Source organism: Bufo bufo, chromosome 3 (assembly GCF_905171765.1).
Source record: "Bufo bufo chromosome 3, aBufBuf1.1, whole genome shotgun sequence".
Lineage (NCBI taxonomy): Eukaryota > Metazoa > Chordata > Amphibia > Anura > Bufonidae > Bufo > Bufo bufo.
In genome coordinates this window covers 668,742,633-668,766,865 of record NC_053391.1, presented here as the reverse complement: position 1 = coordinate 668,766,865, position 24,233 = coordinate 668,742,633, and the positions used below count along the sequence as shown (strand labels likewise).

The 24,233-nt window shown below is 45.1% G+C and overlaps 1 protein-coding gene across 2 annotated transcripts in view; it reads left to right on the top strand.

The window, feature by feature from the left end:
- FAT3 (FAT atypical cadherin 3) overlaps positions 1–24,233 on the top strand; it is a 588,664-nt gene that overhangs the window by 100,972 nt on the left and 463,459 nt on the right. The window contains exons 1-2 of one of the 2 annotated variants that reach the window (XM_040426354.1): positions 9,563–9,572; positions 18,233–18,301. The gene's annotated coding sequence lies outside the window, so the exon portion shown is untranslated. Of the gene's footprint in view, positions 1–9,562; positions 9,573–18,232; positions 18,302–24,233 lie in introns of those variants that run through there. The other variant, XM_040426353.1, reaches the window with a different exon arrangement.

Below are 24,233 nucleotides of genomic sequence, written 5' to 3'. Positions count from 1 at the left end.
ACAATGGGGGCATATCATATCCTTGTCTTAGAGGTGAGGGTCCCACCGCTGGGACCCGCATCTATATCCGGAACAGAGCCCCGCAAGGTGGTCCCCATAGAAAATGAATTGAGGGTGGCTGCGCATGCGCAGTGCGCCCTCCACCGCTTCCAGAGCTCCGTTAACGATATAAGTGTGGGTCCCAGCGCCTATCAGACAATGGGGGCATATCCTAGAATTATGCCCCCATCGTTTCTGAGACAACACCTTTAATGCTGAAAATTAGTGAGCAATACATGACGGGGTAAATGTGGAGAGAACTACAGCTCCCAGCACCTTCAGGCGGTTATTAGGGGACAGGAGTTGACATTACAGCAGGGATCTACAACCTCCGGCTTTTCAGAAACTACAACTCCCAGAATGCTTCATTCACTTCTATGGCAATTAAAAGAACAGCCATACATGTTTGCATGCTGGGAGTTGTAGTTTCACAGCAGCTGGAGTGCCGAAGGTAGCTGATCCCTGCATTACAGGGGCAGGGTATAAGAGGAGAGAACTACAATCCCCAGCATTACCAGACTGTTATTATACAGCATCAGTGGATATTATAAGAAGAGAGAACTACAACTCCCAGCATGTGCAGATTGTTATTGGAGGGGATCGGTGAACATTACTTGGAGGGGGATACAGTAGGACAAAACTACAACCCCCAGCATTAGGATGTTATGGGCTCACCCAGGTACACACAGGATTTTCCTCTCCATGTCCTACATCTGTTACAATGTATCAGTGCAGAAGAATGTTGTCAGTCTGAAGTCCAGAGGATTGTTTACACTGAACACAATGTAACAAACTGCCAGCTGTGAGATCAGGTTTCTATTGATTTTTAGCCTCTGAATGTAAACAAGAATGTTCCCATTCATTGACAGCAAGCAGAAATAAATAAAAGTATATTGAAAAGTTCAACAGCTTATTATACGATGATTAAAGGGGTTATCCCAGGACGGATGCAAAAATTAAAATCAGACATCAGATAGGACATGACAATCTCTGACAAAGCTAGAACCAGCCCTGGACCTCCCATGGATCCAGAGATCTCCACATTCATTGCTCCAATTCCTCTGCTAGATTTATTGGCAGCTCAGGGGTCGTGTCCTTTCAGGTGCAGCTCTATCACAGCTCTGGGGTGTATCCTTTCAGGTGCAGCTCTATCACAGCTCTGGGGTGTGTCCTTTCAGGTGCAGCTCTATCACAGCTCAGGGGTCGTGTCCTTTCAGGTGCAGCTCTATCACAGCTCTGGGGTGTGTCCTTTCAGGTGCAGCTCTATCACAGCTCAGGGGTCGTGTCCTTTCAGGTGCAGCTCTATCACAGCTCTGGGGTGTGTCCTTTCAGGTGCAGCTCTATCACAGCTCAGGGGTCGTGTCCTTTCAGGTGCAGCTCTATCACAGCTCTGGGGTGTGTCCTTTCAGGTGCAGCTCTATCACAGCTCAGGGGTCGTGTCCTTTCAGGTGCAGCTCTATCACAGCTCAGGGGTCGTGTCCTTTCAGGTGCAGCTCTATCACAGCTCTGGGGTGTGTCCTTTCAGGTGCAGCTCTATCACAGCTCTGGGGTGTGTCCTTTCAGGTGCAGCTCTATCACAGCTCTGGGGTGTGTCCTTTCAGGTGCAGCTCTATCACAGCTCTGGGGTGTGTCCTTTCAGGTGCAGCTCTATCACAGCTCTGGGGTCTGTCCTTTCAGGTGCAGCTCTATCACAGCTCAGGGGTGTGTCCTTTCAGGTGCAGCTCTATCACAGCTCTGGGGTGTGTCCTTTCAGGTGCAGCTCTATCACAGCTCAGGGGTCGTGTCCTTTCAGGTGCAGCTCTATCACAGCTCAGGGGTCGTGTCCTTTCAGGTGCAGCTCTCTATCACAGCTTCTAATAGAAGATATGACTGGTGACAGTTGAAGATTTAAACAGAGCGAGTGTGACCACCTCAATGAGGTGGACACAAAATAAGGAAAACAAGCAGCAGGTGGCGCTATACAGATATATTTTAGTGAATAGCTCAGTGGCTATATTACATTTTTAATTATATGCAATTACAAAACCATTCAGATCCATTTCAGGGACTATGCTCCATACGCTGTGCAGTGGCGATGCTGATAATTAAGGGAATGGGAGCTGAACTTTAGGCCTCTTTCACACGACCGTACGGCTTTTTCAGTGATTTGCGGTCTGTTTTTCACGGATCCGTTGTTTCGTTTTTTGTTTCCGTTGTGTTTCCGTTTCTGTTCCATTTTTCCGTATGGCATATATAGTAATTACATATAAAAAATTGGGCTGGGCATAAAACTTTCAATAGATGGTTCCGCAAAAATGGAACGGATACGGAAGACATACGGATGTATTTCCGTATGTGTTCCTTTTTTTTTTTTTAGCGGACCCATTGACTTGAATGGAGCCACGGAACGTGATTTGCGGGCAATAATAGGACACGTTCTATCTTTCAACGGAACGGAAAAACAGAAATACGGAAACGGAATGCATACGGAGTACATTCGTTTTTTTTTTTTACGGAACCATTGAAATGAATGGTTCCGCGTACAGACCGTATACGGAACGCAAAAAAACAGCCCGTAAACGAAAAAAACAAAAAACGGCCGTGTGAAAGAGGCCTTAGAAATCCTGTTGATCATCACATCCCTTTGTATCCAGGATTTTGGGGCTTATAACCGGTGAAAGATTCAGAGACGAAGGAAACCGGAGACTCAGCGTCAAGCTGCTGCCGTCAGCACATCCAAAATGGTTTTCATTCGCTCCGTCGCTATAAAACCTTGTAAAGATATATATATATTTTTTTTCTTTTAAATGGTGTTCAAAGATTTAGCGCCCTTCCCTGCGAAGTTCTCTATGCAATGAACAGTAAATCAGCGCTTGGCTTTTCTTCCAGCAGATTAGAGGAGGGTGAGGCCGGGTTCACACTGCGCTACGACATAAGCTTTGTGTGTCAGAACTGCAGCAGTCAGAATCAATACTCCAGCGCCGACAGAGCTCTGAGCTTGTCTACAGGATACGGGCAATGCGGTGGGCATTGTGCGGGCAATATCATGGACGTACAATTGATGAAATGCGCAAAAAAGGTATAAAAAAAACACAACGCAAAACGCGCGGTACGCTCAGTGTTTGGTGTGGGCGCGTAGTACACAGTAGGCGCTCTTTTTGCGGTGGACCGCAGACTTTCCAGCCCAATGGAGGGCAAAAAAGAAACTGTTTTGGCCTCTTCACCTTTAAATGGAAACCTATGGATTAAAGGAGTTTTCTGAGCTCTTTTTGTCCTCTGGATAGGTCATCAGTCTCTGATTGGGTGGGGGTCCGACAACCGGGCCCCCCCGCTGATGATCAGCTGTTTGTGCTCGCCTTCTCCCTGCTCGCTAAACACAGCGCCGTCCATTTGATAGTGGCTGTGCCTGGTATTGCAACTCGGCCCCGTTCACTTTGATTGGGCTGAGCTGCGCCTAGGCCATGTGACCAATGAATGTGACGTCACATGACCTAGGGGCAGCACAAGAAGGCGGGGGGCGCTACTGTCTGACCATATAATCACTGTATTGTTATGTATTACGTTGACACTGTGTGACAGTATTATATAGAATGACTACATCCGCACGGTATTGTTACGTATCATATTAACACTGTATGAACCATAATTCAAAGGGGTTACCCAGGAATTTGATATTGATGGCCTATCCTCGGGATAGGCCATCAATAATAAATCGGCAGGGGTCCAACTCCCGGGATCCCCTATGATAAGCTGCTGCTCTGTGAGCTCTTAGGCATCTATCTAGGCCAGTGACGTCACAGTACGCCGGTCACATGGTATGGCGCTGCGCTGTAATACCCAACACAGCCACTATACCATATATGGCACTGTGCTTGGTAAGCTGTGAAGAGGCCGCCACGCTCACATAGCGCAACAGCCTCTTCATACAGCTGATCGTGGGGGTCCCGGGAGTCGGATCTCTGCCGATCTGATATTGATGACTTAGGCGGCGGCCTCATGCCCACGGCCGTTTCCTGGCTGTACCCGTATTGCGGCACGCAACAAACAGCTTGAATGGGTCAGCAATCCGGAATGTCCGCTGCGGAACGGAGGGACGGAACCCCATGGAAGCACCACGGAGCGCTTCCATCGGGTTTCTGTGCGTGCCCTCCGCACCGCAAAAAAATTAGCCAATGCACTCAAGTTGAATGGGTCTGGATCCGTCTGCGGAATCCGCATGGATGTTGCCTGTGCATTGGGGACCGCAAATTGTGGTCCCCAATGCACGGAACTGCCGATCAACGGCCGTGTGCATGAGCTTGGCGGTCCGCAATGCACGGGCATCGACCGCGGGGCAGCCGCACGCGGATCGCAGACCCATTCACTTGAATGGGGTCCGCCATCCGTCCGTTCCGCAAAATGATAGAACAAGTTCTATCTTTTTGTGGAACGGAACACCGCGGAAGCGCTCGGTAGTGCTTCTGCAGTGTTCCGTTCCGCGCTTCCGTTCCGCATCTCCGGATTTGCGGACCCATTCAAGTCAATGGGTCCGCCTCCGTGATGAGGAATGCGGGCGGAACGGTGCCCGTGTATTTGCGGTTACGCAATACGGCAACGGGACACCAACGGTCGTGTGAATGAGCCCTTAGGTGGATGGCTGCATTATACAGCATAGACACGAGCCTTCGTATACTTTTGCGGTATGTGTAGGACCGGTATCGGCTCACAGACTGATAGGGGCGGTGTACTGTAGCCCGGCGCAGCTCTGACCTTGTATGGGAGCTGGGATTCGCCCCTCCGCAGGAGGCTTAGTACTAAATCCACCATTTTTTTTTTTTGCGCGCTCTACATAATCGCGAAGCAGAATCACATTTCATTGATATAATTGGCAGCATTACAAATGTTTGTACACCCAGGGCTTTGATGTATCCTTGACAGAAGGCCTTAACCCCTTTGCGGTCAAAGGTTAGAGTCTAACGTTAACCCCGTAAAGCCTGCTCGCAATGAAATAGCTTCTCTGGGAATAAACTTTATAATTTTCTACTCAAACAAAATCAACGTTTCCCACGGTGCTGCGTATTAGTGTATATATATATATACGCCGTTGTGCGCATTAATCAGAAATTACTATTGAAATTCCGTTTTTACCATAAAGATCCGTGCACTATTCAGGCCATTCATTCTGATCGTTCGAGTTCATGAATAGAACACCAGAACTACAGTTTAGACTGACACACAAGCAACGCAGTAGAAAAGAAGGAGCGGGGGGAAAATAAACCATGCAAAATACCGTACTCTGGGTTTGTGTTGGGAAGCTGGGGGATAACCTCTATGGTCCGGGTTGTCATCTCGAGAAAACCCACAAGCTGTAATTATTACTGAATGTGGCAAAATATTTTGGGACATAATTAGTAGCAGTTGTGATCACCGACCGTTTCGACATTTTGGAAACAAAAGGAGGCATTTTTGTGTGACCAGTTTCAGAATAAAACTTTTAAGATATTGAAAAAAAAAGAAAAAACTATTTTTTTTCTTTTTATTTACTAATTTTTCATATTTTCTACAGATTTGCTTTTAATTTTAGGTGAAAAAATATTCTTTCCATTTTTCGTCCATTCTCATATTTTCCACAGGTTTCATACATAGGGGGTCGTCTACAAAACTCTGGCATTTCACACCTCGGCCATAGTAAAAACCCCAGTGGAGGAAGAGTCAACCAAGGTATTAAGAATCGTGCGCCTCTTAATAAACTTGTTGCATCTTCTGCTGGCCTTGCTTCAGAACAGGAATCTATTCCGGCCAGGACCTGGTTTAAAGGGGTTGTGTCACAAAACGCAGTCTACATTTTTTAAACCGGCACCTGGATCTGAATATTTTTGTAATTGCATGTAATTAAAAATTCAGTCTAGCCACTGAGTTATTCAATAAAATGTATCTGTATAGCGCCACCTGCTGTTTGCTCTTTTCCTTATTCTTTGTCCATCTCACTGAGGTGGTCGCACGCGCTCAGTTTAAATCTTCAACTTCCACCAGCCATATGTTCTGTTAGAAGCTGTGGCAGTTACAGGGAGAGAGCTGCAGCAGAAAGGACACGCCCCCTGAGCTGTGATAGGGAGAGAGCTGCAGAAGAAAGGACACGCCCCCTGAGCTGTGATAGGGAGAGAGCTGCAGCAGAAAGGACAAGCCCCCTGAGCTGTGATAGGGAGAGAGCTGCAGCAGAAAGGACAAGCCCCCTGAGCTGCCAGTCTGAAGATAATCTAGCAGAACAATTGGGGCAATGAATGTGAAGATCTCTGGATCCATGTGAGGTACAGGGCTGGTTCTAGCTTTGTTAGAAAGAGATTGTCATGTACTATATGAAGTCTGATTTTCATTTTTTACATCAATCATGGGATAACCCCTGTAATGTGCACCATTTCTGGAGTCCTTCGGCCCCCCCCCCCCCCCCCCCCATCACCTCCTCCTGCCCACAACCTCACACTGTTTTTCGAAAAGTGGTGAGCATGTCGGAAAAGGCTAAAAAGTAAAAAATGTTGTCCCAAAGCAGCACTTGCAACTTTCCTATGTCAAAAAAACTGATGTAGAACATTAGCACATTACCCCTATAGTTATTTTAGTTGCGTTTTCCTGCGTTTTTTGCATCTTTTTAGGCAAAAACACCAGCGCCAGATGTTAGCAGAAGGTCTACAGGAAATATGAAACGCAGAACACACAAGCGTTTTATTTTTTATACTGGTCCTTTTTTTTTTTATTAGGAGGAGTTTTTTTTTTTTTGTGTGTGTGTGTCTATCTGTCTGTGCAAAAAACGGAGCATCCTACAGTTTTTGGCATTTTTCTGGGATTTTGACATCACCTTTTCCAGGGACGCTCAACCTGCGGACTTCCAGCTGTTGCTAAACTACAAATCCCAGCATGCCTGGACAGCCTACAGCTATTAGGGCATGCTTGGAGTTGTAGTTTTGCAACAGCTGGAGGGCCGCAGTTTGGGGATCCCTGACCTTTTCTATAGGAAAAAATCACACTGTGTGCAAAAACATCCGAAAAACAGCCCCAAAAACTGTAGTCAACTTATTCTGGCCAGAAAACGCCAGAAACAAATTCATGTTTGTAAGTACCCTCAGAGGGAATAAATGTCATGTAACTGAACCAAATATTACAACATGTGACAGACATGAGGAGATTGCGCCCGTGGGGGTCACCCGTACAGTCGATCCTCTAATGACAGCTGTGTAAGGTCAATAAAAACAAGTCTGTTTCTTATCAGCCGGGTTTCCGAAAAATCTGCAAATCAAGAGCAGATTTTCTCCTCATTAGGACTTGCCTAGGTCACACGTTAACATCAACTGCAGGAATTAGATTTTTTATTTATTTTTTTTTTTATTTTTTTTTTAGGTACAGGCATTATGTTGATTTCTAGGCACTTGAATCTCTTTGCCAAACACGAATAACAAATATCCTAATTAGGAGCCGAGTCCCAGTTACCGTAATTATGAGATCAGTCTTCTGTCCCGGAGTAATACAAGTATAATGATCAATTATCGTCACAATGCAGGATTGACGGCTACTTGTCTTTCTTTAAAAAAAAAATTAAAAAATATTTGGCCAAGCTAATTTCTGATAACTGTAATCTGTTGTCTTTGACTTAGGCGAGCGGCTTGTTAAGTGTCACATTGGTGATCCCTGTTACTAAGGACTGTGGAGAGGCTGCTCTGTGTTTTACGCCTGGTCGTGGGTTTTTTTCATGATCTTTTTGTTGTTTTTCTAAATTAATTTTTGTTTTTTTTGCAAAACGGACAAGAATAGGACATGACTCATAATTTTTGCAGGGCCACGGAACAGAGCAACGGATGCGGACAGCACACGGAGTGCTGTCCGCATCTTTTGTGCGGACCCACTGAAGAATGCGGCTTGGATGCGGAACAAAACACACGACCGTTGTGTGCATCCGTGGCCGTTGTGCCGTTTTCCTTTTTTTTCGCGAACTTATTGACTTTCAATGGGTCCGTGGAAAAATCGGAAAATGCACCGTTTTGCAGCCGCATCCGTGTCCCGTGTTTCCTGTCCGTCAAAAAAATAGGACCTGTCCTATTTTTTTGACGGACAACGGTTCACGGACCCATTCAAGTCAATGGGTCCGTGAAAGAACATGGATGCACACAAGATTGGCATCCGCGGCCGTGATCCGTGGCCGTAGGTTACTTTCATACAGACGGATCCGAAGATCCGTCTGCATAAAAGCTTTTTCAGAGATGAGTTTTCACTTCGTGAAAACTCAAATCTGACAATATATTCTAACACAGAGGCGTTCCCATAGTGATGGGGACGCTTCTAGTTAGAATATACTACGAACTGTGTACATGACTGCCCCCTGCTGCCTGGCAGCACCCGATCTCTTACAGGGTGCTGTGATCCGCACAATTAACCCCTCAGGTGCTGCACCTGAGGGGTTAATTGTGCATATCATAGCCCCGTATAAGAGATCAGGGGCTGCCAGGCAGCAGGGGGCAGACCCCCCTCCCTCCCCAGTTTTAATTTCATTGGTGGCCAGTGCGCCCCCCCGGCCCCCCCTCTATTGTAATATCATTGGTGGCCAGTGTGCGGCCTCCGTCGGTCCCCCCTCCCTCCCTTTATTGTAATATCATTGGTGGCCAGCGTGCGGCCCCCCCTCTATTGTAATATTATTGGTGGCCAGTGTGCAGCCCCCCCGGCCCCCCCCTCCCTCCCTCTATTGTATTATTATTGGTGGCCAGTGTGCGGCCCCCCCCGGCCCCCCCTCTATTGGATTAATATCATTGGTGGCCAGTGTGCGGCCTCCCCTCTCCCCCCCCCCTTCCGATTCCGATCATTGGTGGCAGAGGAGATTCCGATCGGAGTCCCAGTTTAATCGCTCTGGGGCTCCGATCGGTAACCATGGCAACCAGGATGCTACTGCAGGCCTGGTTGCCATGGTTACTTAGCAATATTACAATATTAGAAGCATCATACTTACCTGCTGCGCTGTCTGTGACCGGCCAGGAGCTCCTCCTACTGGTAAGTGACAGATCATTAAGCAATGCGCCGCACAGACCTGTCACTTACCAGTAGGAGGAGCTCCCGGCCGGTCACAGACAGTGCAGCAGGTAAGTATGATGCGTCTAATATTGTAATATTGCTAAGTAACTATGGCAACCAGGCCTGCAGTAGCGTCCTGGTTGCCATGGTTACCATGGCCCCAGAGCGATTAAACTGGGACTCCGATCGGAATCTCCGCTGCCACCAATGATCGGAATCGGAAGGGGGGGGAGAGGGGAGGCCGCACACTGGCCACCAATGATATTAATCCAATAGAGGGGGGTCCGCACACTGGCCACCAATGATATTACAATAAAGGGAGGGGGGGGGGGCGACGGAGGCCGCACACTGGCTACCAATGATATTACAATAGAGGGGGGACAGGGGGGGGCCGCACACTGGCCACCAATGATATTCAAACTGGGGAGGGAGGGGGGTCTGCCCCCTGCTGCCTGGCAGCCCCTGATCTCTTACAGGGGGCTATGATACGCACAATTAACCCCTTCAGGTGCGGCACCTGAAGGGTTAATTGTGCTGATCACAGCCCCCTGTAAAAGATTGGGTGCTGCCAGGCAGCAGGGGGCAGTCATGTACACAGTTCGTAGTATATTCTAACTAGAAGCGTCCCCATCACCATGGGAACGCCTCTGTGTTAGAATATACTGTTGGATATGAGTTTCACGATCGAACTCAAATCCGATGGTATATTCTAACATAGAGGCGTTCCCATGGTGATGGGGACACTTCAAGTTAAAATATACCATCGGATTGGAGAAAACTCCGATCCTATGGTATATTAACTCCTGACTTTACATTGAAAGTCAATGGGGGACGGATCCGTTTGTAATTGCACCATATTGTGTCAACGTCAAACGGATCCGTCCACATTGACTTGCATTGTAAGTCAGGACGGATCCATTTGGCTCAGCACGGCCAGGCGGACACCAAAACGACTTTTTTTTTCATGTCCGTGGATCCTCCAAAAATCAAGGAAGACCCACGGATCACGGTCACGGATCACGGAAAAACGGAACCCGTTTTTTTGGACCGCAAAAAAAACCGGTCGTGTGCATGAGGCCTAACGCCTAGTTCACACGAACGTATGGCTTTTTCAGTGTTTTTTGCGGTCCGTTTTTCACGGATCCGTTGTTCTGTTTTTTGTTTCCGTTGTGTTTCTGTTCCGTTTTTTCCGTTCTGTTTTTCCCTATGGCATATACAGTATACAGTAATTACATAGAAAAAATTGGGCTTGGCATAACATTTTCAATAGATGGTTCAACAAAAACGGAACGGATACGGAAGACATACGGATGCATTTCCGTATGTGTTCAGTTTTTTTTGCGGACCCATTGATTTTAATGGAGCCACAGAACCTGATTTGCGGCCAAATATAGGACATGTTCTATCTTTCAAAGGAACGGAAAAATGGAAATACGGAAACGGAATGCATACGGAACACATTCGTTTTTTTTTGCGGAACCATTAAAATGAATGGTTCCGTATACGGACCGTATACGGAACACTAAAAAACGGCCCGTACACTCGCAAAAAAGACGTTCGTGTGAACTAGGCCTTAGTCACATGACTAGGTATGAAAAGAGCATGGTAGAGAGGCAGAGTCTCTCAGAAGCAAAGATGGACAGAGGTTCACCAATCTGCAAAAAACACGCATCTATAAATTGTGGAACAATTCCAGAAAAACTGTCCTCATTGTAAAATTGTGACGATTTTGAATATCCCACCACCTACAGTACATAACATCAACAAAAGATTCAGAGAATGTGGAGAAATCCATATTCGCAAGGGGCAAGGCCAACGGTCAATATTGGCCGCTCATGATCTAGGAACCCTCAGATGGTACGTTAGCAACAGGCGTGATTCTGTACTGGAAATCACCGCATGGGCTCAAGAACACTTCCAGAAATAATTATCTATGAACACAGTTCATGTGCAATCCACAAATGCAAGTTAAAGCTGTATCTTGCAAAGAAGAAGCCATATGTGAACACGATCCAGAAACGCCGCCGCCTTCTCTGGGGTAAAGCTCATTTAGAATTGACTGAGGCAAAATAGAAAACTGTTGTGTGTTCAAAGGAATCGAAATTTGAAATTATTTTTGGAAACCACGGACGCAGTGTTCTGCGGACTCAAGAGGAGAGGGACCATCCAGCTTGTTATCAGTGCACAGTTCAAATGCTACATCTCTGATGGCATGGGGATGCATTACTGCCTATGACGTGGGCAGCTTAGACATCTGGAAGTGCACTATCAATTCTGGACAGTTTATAGAGGTTTTAGACAACATCTGCTTCCATCCAGACAATGTCTCTTTCAGGGAAGGCCTTGTATATAAGACAATGCTAAACCACATACTGCATCCATCACAGCAGCATTCAACCAGCAGCTACTGAATGTGTATGTCTGTCTCAAGGGTAGTTAGTGGATCAATAGAACTAAGCTGCACCACGGATTGTAGGAGAGACATTGCCTGATAATGTCTCTCTGAACCCTATTATAGCAAGCTGAATTACACAGAGGGGTGTCCTTGTACCCAAGACTGCTCTCCGTTGTGAAGGACCTTAAACATCCCTTGAAATCACTGGATGGACGTAGGGTGGGTTGATTGATTAGCAGGACCGCCGTGATCAGCTTGGCTCCAAGATATCCGCAAGATGATGAGGGCTTATCCATGCTGGACGAGGTTGACTCATCACAGATAACCTAAGAGCTGATGTAGCAGATCGCTAGATAAGGTCCGATTGCTGAAACCATCCGCAAATCACTATGCGTATTATGTGTGACCATTCGAATGCATGGCCATCCATCTAATACATGACAAGCTTGAGTTCTCTAAAGCTTGCATCTCTGCTCTGGCTAACAGAGGGAGTTCTCAGCTAGAAGCCCCCATCTGTGATGTCCATACACTGTAATAGGGTATGAGATTGGATAGCCCATTTTATGTTCTGAAAAGATCTTCTGATAATTACCTGATCAGACGATCTCCTGTTCTTGCGAGAACCTTGATGCAAGTGTTCAATTTTCCCACAATGCCACCATAGGGGAAATAAAGCATTACACAGTGGGTTTATTGTGTAATATATGAACAGGTTGGGTCCTCCAGAGAGAGAGAAATGTGTTCTTTATTGCTTACCTCCATATTGGCTAAGGGTGGCCACCTACACATTAAATCATTTTGCCCAACAGCTGTTTCTCCTGGCCGAACGTGCTGTCTTTCATGTCCGAATGTGTATTCAATGGGAAGAGGGATGAAAGCTTCTGGTGGCGGCTTATCTCCTGGGAGGACAAAATAATGGGGCAAAAATATTCACTTTGCCCAATCCTTCTCTCCCCAACATACTCAGGAGCTCGCCACACACATTAGACTGTCCGCCAAACCATTCTTGGCCTACACTAATGTGTATGGGGGTCTTAAGAGATGAGGGTTCAACAGCCCCTTCCACCCACCCGACCACAACCAACTAAGGTATGTGGTTTTCTTAAGAGAAACCCTTTCAATTACTTAAGATCCTGGGCTGTCAACTTTGAAAATCTTCCACTAGGCACTTATAGTAAATGCCAAACGGCATATTTTAACAAAAGTGCAAATACCATTGATACAATGACGGTTCCTAGTATTTTGCGTGAAATTCTAAAGACATTACCATGGCAACAGTAAGTTTAGGAACCCAGAGTGATTATCATGGAGATATCTATGGATACGTGTGTGTGTAAGTGCCATTGCACTGTAAGTAAGGAACGTGTGAGAAGTACTCTCTAATCAACTTTAGGTTTCCATGACAATCCACAGACAAGAAAAGGGACATTTTTTTTTTCTTGTCCCCCATATTGCATAGTTCCCCTCCCCCCAACTCTGAAATGAACACTCGGAGCACCATCCGTGTCTCCCACCTTTCTGAAAAGAAATGAATATTTAATATCAATAACTTTAACTCAATCAAATGCAGAAATGCAGTTTCTCAGAGGAGCAAAAAAATTCAATGAAATTAAAGTAAATTCCAAGAGTAAAAGATTATAAAAAAACTAATAGATTTTTTTAAAAAATGCACTTAAACCAAAAGGAAGCAAAATTAAGAAATGTTTAAAAAATCTATTTTTTTTATAATATATTATTCCCATGTTAAGATGGCTCTTTTTATTTATTTATTTATTAATTTTTATTTTACATAAAGCAGAAGCCAATATTCTGCTTGAAACAGCTGAATTTAATTACATTTTTATAAATTTTAGATTTTTTTTATATCATTTTATTTTTATTTTGCGTATCTTTTTTTGTTTTATTGCTTTTTTTTATTACATTTTTATGGACGAACATAACATGCAAAAAATAAATGACAACATCGTAACTATAAGTAACCCAACACAACCTAACCTCAACCCCGGGAGCGTAAAAAAGGAAAAGAAAAAAAATAAATAAGGGAAGAAAGTCAAACCGACGTTAAGCATACTTCAAACCCCAGCATCTAAGTTTACTCTTATCTTCAGAATCAAAGCCATTAAGCAAAGGATTCCAAATTTCCATTCATTTATTAACCGTGTTTTTGGAGTTGAAAAGTTTAAACTCTAAGGCCTCTTTCACACGGGCGTTGCGGGTGATGTGCGGGAAAAGGTGCGGGTGCATTGTGGGAAAATGCGAGATTTTTCCCCATGAGTGCAAAGCGTTTTAATGCATTTTGCACGCGTGTGAGAAAAATCGGCATGTTTGGTACCCAGACCCGAACCCGGACTTCTGCACAGAAGTTCGGGTTTGGGATCGGTGTTGTGTAAATTTTATTATTTTCCATTATAACATGGTTATAAGGGAAAATAATAGCATTCTTAATACAGTAAATTAGAGATGAAGGGGTTAAAAAATAAAAATTTAAAATTAAACTCACCTCATCCACTTGTTCGCGCAGCCCGGCTCGTCTTCTATCTTCTTCTTTGATGACCTGGGAGGAAAAGGACCTTTGGTGACGTCACTGCGCTTATCACATGGTACATCACTATGGTGATGGACCATGTGATGAGCGCAGTGACGTCACCAAAGGTCCTTTTCCTTCCAGGTCATCTCTAATTTACTTAGCATTCTGTGTTAAGAATGCCATTATTTTCCCTTATAACCACGTTAGAAGGGAAAATAATAAAGATCGGGTCCCCATCCCAATCGTCTTCTAGCAACCATGCGTGAAAATCGCACCGCATCCGCACTTGCTTCTATGGGGTCTGCATTGCGTGAAAATCACCGCTCATGTGCACAGCCCCATAGGAATAAATGGGTCCGGATTCAGTGCGGGTGCAATGCGTTCAACTCACGCATTGCACCCGCGCGGAAAACTCGCTCATGTGAAAGAGGCCTAACAACATACAGGGAGTGCAGAATTATTAGGCAAGTTGTATTTTTGAGGATTAATTTTATTATTGAACAACAACCATGTTCTCAATGAACCCAAAAAACTCATTAATATCAAAGCTGAATATTTTTGGAAGTAGTTTTTAGTTTGTTTTTAGTTTTAGCTATTTTAGGGGGATATCTGTGTGTGCAGGTGACTATTACTGTGCATAATTATTAGGCAACTTAACAAAAAACAAATATATACCCATTTCAATTATTTATTTTTACCAGTGAAACCAATATAACATCTCAACATTCACAAATATACATTTCTGACATTCAAAAACAAAACACAAAACAAATCAGTGACCAATATAGCCACCTTTCTTTGCAAGGACACTCAAAAGCCTGCCATCCATGGATTCTGTCAGTGTTTTGATCTGTTCACCATCAACATTGCGTGCAGCAGCAACCACAGCCTCCCAGACACTGTTCAGAGAGGTGTACTGTTTTCCCTCCTTGTAAATCTCACATTTGATGATGGACCACAGGTTCTCAATGGGGTTCAGATCAGGTGAACAAGGAGGCCATGTCATTAGATTTTACTTTTATACCCTTTCTTGCCAGCCACGCTGTGGAGTACTTGGACGCGTGTGATGGAGCATTGTCCTGCATGAAAATCATGTTTTTCTTGAAGGATGCAGACTTCTTCCTGTACCACTGCTTGAAGAAGGTGTCTTCCAGAAACTGGCAGTAGGACTGGGAGTTGAGCTTGACTCCATCCTCAACCCGAAAAGGCCCCACAAGCTCATCTTTGATGATACCAGCCCAAACCAGTACTCCACCTCCACCTTGCTGGCGTCTGAGTCGGACTGGAGCTCTCTGCCCTTTACCAATCCAGCCACGGGCCCATCCATCTGGCCCATCAAGACTCACTCTCATTTCATCAGTCCATAAAACCTTAGAAAAATCAGTCTTGACGTTTCAGCTTGTGTGTCTTGTTCAGTGGTGGTCGTCTTTCAGCCTTTCTTACCTTGGCCATGTCTCTGAGTATTGCACACCTTGTGCTTTTGGGCACTCCAGTGATGTTGCAGCTCTGAAATATGGCCAAACTGGTGGCAAGTGGCATCTTGGCAGCTGCACGCTTGACTTTTCTCAGTTCATGGGCAGTTATTTTGCGCCTTGGTTTTTCCACACGCTTCTTGCGACCCTGTTGACTATTTTGAATGAAACGCTTGATTGTTCGATGATCACGCTTCAGAAGCTTTGCAATTTTAAGAGTGATGCATCCCTCTGCAAGATATCTCACTATTTTTGACTTTTCTGAGCCTGTCAAGTCCTTCTTTTGACCCATTTTGCCAAAGGAAAGGAAGTTGCCTAATAATTATGCACACCTGATATAGGGTGTTGATGTCATTAGACCACACCCCTTCTCATTACAGAGATGCACATCACCTAATATGCTTAATTGGTAGTAGGCTTTCGAGCCTATACAGCTTGGAGTAAGACAACATGCATAAAGAGGATGATGTGGTCAAAATACTCATTTGCCTAATAATTCTGCACGCAGTGTATAGTTCTGAGTGGATTTTTCCCCATACTGGAAAAAATGGTGGCGTCAAAGATAACCATTCTATAGAAATAGCAGCCTGTTACCAGAAATGACAACGTATAGACACATGCAGTACAGAAGAGAACTGCTGCTGAGCCTCTTTCCTGTACTGCGGCTGCACAGGATACCAAAGCACGCAGCGCGAGACTTTAGGAGGATTCAGGGCCAGGCATGATCACGTTTACACTGCCTGACTGTCAGGCAACGTGCAGAGGGCGCGGCAGTTGCAGAGAGAGCAGAGCCTCTAGGTGTAATGGCAATGCCTAGGGGTGCACCACCAACAGGGCCGCTGATAGAAATCATGGGGCCCCGTACAGCATACATGACGGGGCCCCCTTCAGCTCCACCCCCTGATCCCTCCTTCAGCCACACCCCTGGCCCCGCCCTTGGCCCCTCCCCAGACGCCGCCTTGAAACAACATGCAGATTTGTCTACAAGTGATATTTATGGCGCTGGGGGGTCGTCTGTGAATGGCGCTGTTATGGAGGGGATCTGTGAATGGCACTGTTATGGAGGGGATCTGTGAATGGCACTTTTATGGAGGGGATCTGTGGATGGCACTGTTATGATGATGCTGAGTGTGCACATACATAGCCACCAATCATATCCCGCCCGTAAGGTGACTGATGTGCTGGGGGGCCCTGTAGGCTCATAGAGGACTCAGGAGTACAGTGAGTAGGAGGAAAGCACATTGTCCTCCTGAGTCCTCTATGAGCCCACAGGCCCCCCCAAAAAAAATCCCAATGCTTGCTGCTGCCTTCCCCCATCAATGTACACCAATATATGACTCACTGAAGTGAGTACTCGTGCCAAGCCTGCACGTAGGATGAAACACCAAAGAAAAAAGGCCAGCACAGAAATGAATATATGATTAATCTTTATTATGGTCTCAAACCAGGACCAGAAGTAAAAATACAGATAAAATACAATACATTACAATGTATTGTATTTTATCTGTATTTTTACTTCTGGTCCTGGTTTGAGACCATAATAAAGATTAATCATATATTCATTTCTGTGCTGGCCTTTTTTCTTTGGTGTTTCTTCCCCCATCAAGAATACCCATCCTGATACACATATATGAACTTTTTATTGTCAGACCTCTTACTGTATGTGGCACACAAGTCTGTTTATTCCATCCCCCGGGTTCTATGTCCACTGACCGGAGCGGTCCTTCCTTCATTATGGGCCGGGGTGGGGGGCTGCACTCACTGGCACACTGATGATTTTTCTTGAGGGCGGCAGTCAGATGGCGGGCACTCTGTGCTTGAGCCTGCGCTGTTCCTGCTGTGCCAGCTATACACTGGCCAATCAGCAGCAGGATCTTTGCGTTGCTAAAAGCTGATTGGCCAGTGTGAAATGCAGATGAGCGCAGGCTCAGCCTGGAGGAGGGAGGGAGCCCGCAGCCCGGAGGTCAGACAGGGAGGGGTGGCGTGTCAAGGGGGGGCCCGGGGTAGGAGCTGGGCTCGGGAGTCGGCAGCCCGGGCCCCCCTGCCAGCCGGGCCCGGTACAACTGGGCCAGCTGTACTGGCCTATCAGCGGCCCTGACCACCAATGAGGCCAGGTGAGGCGATCGCCTCAGGTAGCACCAGGCAGTCACAGCATGCGGCAGTGCGACACCATAGAGTATCATTATAAAAATTGTTGCTCGACATTGGTGCGACAAAATGTTGCGCGGCACATGTCGTATTGTAGCCCTAGCCTAAGCGCTTTCATTGTGGCAAAGAGATTAGGTTATTAAATTGGCATGGCGGGGCACCGTTTCAGTTTTTGCCTCAGGCAGGCTAGGTGCACCCCTGGCAATGCCCCCGTTGCTCCTAGAGGCTCATTTGCATATATTAAAACATCATGAACATGGGAACAACACAGATGCTTTCCATGAACATGGGAACAACACTCCTTGTGACAGACTTCTTAATAATCTGATCCAAAAATGTGTAACTTTTTTTAAATTTAATTGCTTTACATAATTTTATTTTTTATGTTTTTAGCGTGTTACATAATTAGATTTTTATAACATTCTATGTGTATTTTATTTTAAGTTACCCATTTTTTAAATCTAATTGTTATATGTATTCATTTTGTATTACATAATTAAAATTTACTACTTCTTCTTCATAGACATTAAAATATCTGTATTTTTTACATACAATGGTAAATGCGACACAGCGAGATCTGGTCCTGTTTATTCAGATGATTATTTACCTTTTATTTTTTTTACTTTTTTTTTATTTTTACAGGACCTCCTAATGCTGAAGGAGTCTGAGAACGAGGAATAGAGAATTTTAGACAAAGTGCGTAATTTGCAGGTATGTAACAAAATTGAGACAACTGGGTGTTCTTTGATTTAATGGGAGTTGCATTATTCTAAGGTCTATTAGCACCTCCTGCATACAGTAGAACATGTGTTCCACCATATAGTCAGGGCCGGTTTTAGACAAAATGTGGCCCTGGGCAAAATCAAAAGAGGGGGCCCACATCTTGTAATAATGTGCTAAAAACACAGTCCGACACCCGACACCCCCGCCGATCAGCTGTTTGAGGAGACGGTGCATGCTGTTCACTGCTGCTGTTCCATAATAGCTGATCGTTGGGGGTGCCGGGTGTCAGACCTCCGCCGATCTAATATTGATGACCTACCCTGAGGATAGGTCATTAATATGAAAAAACCTGGAGAACCTCTTCAAGCTACCCCCAATACTGTGCCTGTTGTGCTCCCCCCATGTCCACAAACACTATACTATACTATACACCCAGACTGCCCTCATTAGTAATGGTGCCCCCAATAGTGATAATACTCCCCAAGATAGCCCCCCCATTAGTAGCAATGCCCACCATATTGCGTCAAATAATAATAACACCCCTACAGTACTCTAGTAGTAATAATATAACGATAATGCTCCCAGTGGCTCCCCCTGTAGTGTCCCCACTAGTTCCAATATATAATGCTTCCCCCCATAGTGCCAAAATATATATAATGTTCCACCGTAGTGCCAGTATGTATATAATGCTCCTCCATTCCTCCCCAGTAGTGCCAAGTATATATAATGATCTCTTTCCCCAATCCCTGGGGCCCCCAGCAGTGTGGACATTTAGTCTACAACATAAACAAACAAAAAAAAAAAACTGCTTCCCTCCCGTCCCCCCCGCCGCTGTCTGCGATTCAGACCACAGTTTTATCTGTGGCTTGTGTTGCTGCGTCCTGATGCATGCGGTCCCAATGACATCACCACTCCTGCTCCGGGTCTCACGTGATGACGTCATCATGCGAGACCCAGAGCAGGAGGTTGCAGTGATGTCATTGTGGCTTCTTGCTCTGTTCTAATGCCTCACATGCTTGAGGCATAGCGGGCTGAGGCTTGTGAAGTTGGACGGCCATGAGTGAGGTCATTGCGGGTCCTTCATCCCCCTCTTCACTGCTGAGCTCCGCCTCCTGCATCTGACATTGTCGCAGGTCCTGTCAGCACCAGGGTAATGATTTCTCTTACATGTGAGGGAGGGGACCTTACACTGCATTGTAAAGTGTAGCTGTTCAGCTGACCGCCCGTTGGCTTCCTCAAACGTTCAGCTGAACAGCAGCACTGAAGCAGGGGGCCCCTTAGACAATGCGGGCCATGGGCAATTGCCAAGTTTGCCCCCCCCCTAACGCCGGGCCTGCATATAGTGTAGCTCCATGTGGCAACCTACCACAGATAACCTCCCCTAGAAGCTTGGTAATGCTTCAAGAAGATATTACCTCCATAATATAACGACCAATGGTCCTTGAAAAAATATTTTTAATACATCAGAAGAAAATAATTGTATTACTCTTACTTTGAGGTGTAACTAGAAGCTCCTGGACCATAATAGTAAATTGTTTACAGAGTTTCCCAACAACTATGCATTTTTAGTACTGTTTTCCATATATAGGATAGAGGGACCCTTTAGGTCTCTTCAGGCTTCAAGCCTTGGGTGTAACTGCTTCCTCCATGGGTTATGCTAAGCCCATAGACATCTAAATAGTCGAGTTACATTATTCTAACCATCAGAAAATATACTGAGTAACCACCGTGTGCCACGCAGACAGCAGCTAGACGGGCTGGGAGTGACTCAGTAGGATGTCACAGGTATCTGAAGCCATGTTGACTGCAGGGCATCCCACAGCTGCTGGAGGGGTGTGGGGGGATCCATAGAGTGAGCATGACCATTGAGGTGGTCCTACAGATGCTCAATTGGGTTCAAGTCTGGGGAACTATGGGGTCAGGGTGGTACTTGGAAGTCTTGGTCATGCTCTTCCAACCAATAGAAGATATTTCTAGTCATGTGACTTTTTGCATTGTCTTCCTGGGAGATCCCATCCACCCCAGGGAAGATAAACGGCATGTATAAGTGTATGTGATCTGCAAGGATCGATTCATACCCAAATCAGTTGAGACTGCCTTCCACATGGATGAGTGGGCCCAGAGAATGCCACGAAAACCTTCCCCAGACCATAATGCTGCCACCACCAGCTTGTGTTCTTCTAGCAGTGGTTGCAGGGTGTTTGTTCTCTGATGTTTCTTGTCTGACACACCAACGTCCATCAGTTCTTTGAAGCAGAAAACATGACTCATCGAAGAAGGCAACCCTTTGCCAATCAATGAAGGTCCAATTCCAATACCCCCAGGAAAATTGAAGTCTTTCCTGCTAATGAAACTTCATTACAGATGCAGTGACTATCTGGCTGCTTCAGAGCCCCATGTGCAGTAGAATTTGCTGAACTGTTGTTTTAGACACACGTCTGGTAGCCCCTTGGTTCAATCTGGCAGTGAGCTGCTTCACTGTAGCATTTCGGTCCGTCCTCATGCACCTTCGTAGCCAACGTTCACCTCTCACATCAATGGCACGTGATACTCCCCAGTTTCCACGTGGCTTTTTACACTGGTGCCATTTGTCCACTCACCATACATTTTCACCATAGCAGCATGGGAAAAGTTCATAACCTACGGAGTTTCAGAAATACTGCAACCCTTGGCCCGAAAGCCAATAATCGCCCTTTTTTGCAGCTCCCCTTTTACCCAAGACAGCAACGAAGGATATGTGTGCAGACAGACTATCACACACCTTATATACCCACCGAGCCCGCTCAGCACACTTTATATGCCCACCAAGCCAGTTCACCACTTCATATAATATAATAATGGGACTCGACTCATGACTGTGTCGTACAGTATACGGCTGTGCTCATTTGATTGTGTCTGTAATAATACTAAGGTAGACTGAAGAAACCTATAAGGCCCCTTGCAGACGAACGATATGGATTAGGTCCGGATGCGTTCAGGAAAACTCGCACCATTTCGCAAAAAATTGCAGTCAGTTTTGTCTGCGATTGCGTTCAGTGGTTCAGTAATGCGCATTGATGCGTTTTTCACGCGCGTGATAAGAAACTGAATGTTTACAAACAACATCTCTTAGCAACCATCAGTTGCGATGCGTATTTCACGCAGACCCATTCACTTCTATGGGGCCTGCGTTGCGTGAAAAACGCAGAATATGGAACATGTTGCGATTTTCACGCAACGTACAAGTGATGCGTGAAAAACAGCGCTTATGTACACAGCCCCATTGAAATGAATGGATCCGGATTCCGTGCGGGTGCAATGTGTTCACATCACGAATTGCACCCGTGCGGAAAACTTGCTTGTGTGAAAGGGGCCTAATGGATGTTCTTGTATTACATCCCAGGTACTTCAAGAATCAGAGACTCCAGTCAAGTGCTATCAAAGTGCTCCTACCTGAAGCAATGCTTTAGTAAAACATAAAATCGGTTTTCCGTTGGAGTACTGGTTTTGAAATCTTTAATTTTTTTCAATTTTCCGGATAATTCGCCTCAAGAGCAGTTAGATTTTTTTTCGAGTGTTACTTTATTTAAAAGCTAATTGCAACTTCATTCATTCTCCATGATGAATATGCAGGCAATGATTGTGATGAATATAGGATAAACATGGAGGAAAATCTCACTACGTCCATGATGTTCAGTGCTGAAAATCTATTTTGACCCTTGTCTATTATTCTGCCAATGACTAAGGTTTCTTAGGGTTCATTCACATAACCGTAATTTGAAGCCATGTTGAATGATTCCAGTATAGGGCACAAAGTATATGGGCCTATACTCAACCTTGGTGTTCCTCGTACAGAATCTGAACAGAAAAACAATCATAAAATACTCCAATTAAAGCATCATTGAGCAAGTACGGTGGAGTATGGTGTAAAGTATGGAGTATGATGTAAATTTAGACTAGATGTCTAAATATCTGCCAGATTTATGACATTGCCTGATGCTGGATGATAAATCGGTCATACTTTTACACTGTCTAGTCCAATTGTCTATTACCAAGTGGTTGGCCTCATTTGCCACGGAATTATGTGCCTTTTCCCACCTAGATAGACTGGGCCTATCAGATTATTCTTTTTGGCTTATCAACTTCATGAATATGGTTAAAAGATTTACCAAATAGCTCCACAGGACTGGTGATAAGTTCCTGATCAGTGAAGTCCAGCTTGTGGGATCCAAACTGATCATGAAAATTGGGGTCTGGTATCCCAAGATTGAATGGTGCCATGGTTGAGCATGCACACTGTGGCTCCTTTCATAGTCTATGGGAGTACTATCTCCAGCAGTCCCACAGGAATGGAGGAGCAGCTCGACCACTGCTCTTATAAAAAGGGAAACACCAAAACTCTCTTCTCATGATCAGTGTGGGTTCCAATCAGTGAAACCCCCACCGATCGCCTATCCACAAGAGTCTAATTATAGGAAAAAACCCTATGTAAAGGGATTACCTACTTTGGACCATACCATTATGCTAGAAGGATCCTTGGTAAGACTAGATTGCTTCTTTCATTTTCCAACAGGCCTCTGAAAAAGTAAGATTTGGTTCCTTATTGGTTGTCACTGCTGCTCTTTTCCATACCATCAATTTTCATGGTACAATTGGGTCGAAAGGTTGGCCTGAAGAACCAAGTACCTATGTTCCTGATCACGATTGGGCTGGGGTTCCTTGGGCCTACCAGAGAAAATTATTCTCGGGGGCCCAACTTTCATGTCATCAATCAAATCTAATAATTTTTATTCAAAGAAATAAACTCTACGGCAAGTTGGTGGCTCCAAATGTTTCTTTTCTCCTGGACCTTTGGGGACCACTATGGTATCAGAGAATGGGTTCACTCTGTTGGGCAAGTCCAACGCTGCTGCTGATCACTCCCCACCCCCCCTCCATAATGACATTGAATTAAACTTCTGATTACATAAATGCAATATAACTTTTTATTACTTCCTTTCGAAGACAAACCAATTTAACAACAAGTCATAAAGAAAGGGCGAGAGAAAATCACACAAGTCATATATAATTGAAGTTGGTTAAGTAATTCTGCTCATTAATTTCTTTGTTTCCTTCAACCCACACAATAATGGAAAAACCATGGCTTCCTGAACGACACCTGGGGGACTATAATGGTGTATGTGACCTTGGTGTAATCGCTTTCATGACAGTGACTCCGAAGACGGTGGATTAAATGGGGACATGCACATCCGTCTCAGAGTTATACTGGGATTATAAGGAGATTATTATTTTCTTATTATTAGTTTTTTTTGTTCCTTTTTCTATAAGGGAATGTGAAATACAAGGCTTTGCTGGACTGAAATATTTTACCTGATTTATGGAAGGCATCTGCAATGCAAGCCATATCTCATGAACCACAACTAAGAGTCCCTTTAAAAAGAATTATAGTTGCGAGCCCTTGAGTATTGTGTCTGCTTCAAGCCGGAGGCGTTCAACACTATACCGCTCTGCTATTAACAACACTCTATGTTATAGTACATCCCTCTGAAGAATTTATCCTGCAGAGAGCCTCCCTGCCACTGAATATTCACATCATTTCTGTGCCAAAAGCTGACTGTTGCATGGTATCGACTTTCGCGCACTGTGTTACAGACTCACAGGTTTAGAATTAGCATCTGTATACACTTGGCTTTCCTGTGACTTTGCAAGTCATCACAGTATTCTGTTACCAAAGCTGTATATACCATAGTTGCAGCCAATGTAGACATTAGAGGGCGCTTGAGAAGAGTGGCCCCAGTTCAGGTTGAACCTATGAATCTACCTATGAGTTGTGTGAGCTCCACAATCATAGTAAATAAGTGAGGGTGGATGTCAAGAGGGACAATGAAGACAAGAAGCACCGTCCCTCCTATCCCTTGATCTCTTGACTTGATCTTCAAGT